The 326-nt window shown below is 30.7% G+C and overlaps 1 pseudogene; it reads left to right on the top strand.

The window, feature by feature from the left end:
• Positions 1-95, top strand: LOC118056931 (small nucleolar RNA R71; annotated as a pseudogene).
• The last annotated feature ends 231 nt before the right edge of the window (positions 96-326 follow it).

The following is a 326-nucleotide window of genomic DNA, read 5'->3' as shown; positions in this document are numbered from 1 at the left end:
ATTTAGTGATGAGGGCACTTCTTAAATCGTTCCCAATACTTATACAAACTATCTCGATTATGCTGTTCAATGCCATAAATCTCTTTTCAAATATTTGTGGCTTTAGATATAGAGGAAGGGTTTATTTATCTCATTTCATATGGTAAATAGTGTCGAATAGTAGATTATAAAGCCTTGCATTGTCCGCTAAGCAAAATGAAAAAGCTCTCAACTTTACTTACACTTTAGAGATTCTTGTTGGTTTCAAGATTAAACAAATAATATAAAACTCTTTAAAATGCTTATTTGGGTCTTCACCTGCAAAACTATAAAAAGTTAGTAAGAGA

Source organism: Populus alba, chromosome 1 (genome assembly GCF_005239225.2).
Source record: "Populus alba chromosome 1, ASM523922v2, whole genome shotgun sequence".
Classification (NCBI taxonomy): domain Eukaryota; kingdom Viridiplantae; phylum Streptophyta; class Magnoliopsida; order Malpighiales; family Salicaceae; genus Populus; species Populus alba.
This window is presented reverse-complemented; position numbering and strand designations above follow the sequence as displayed.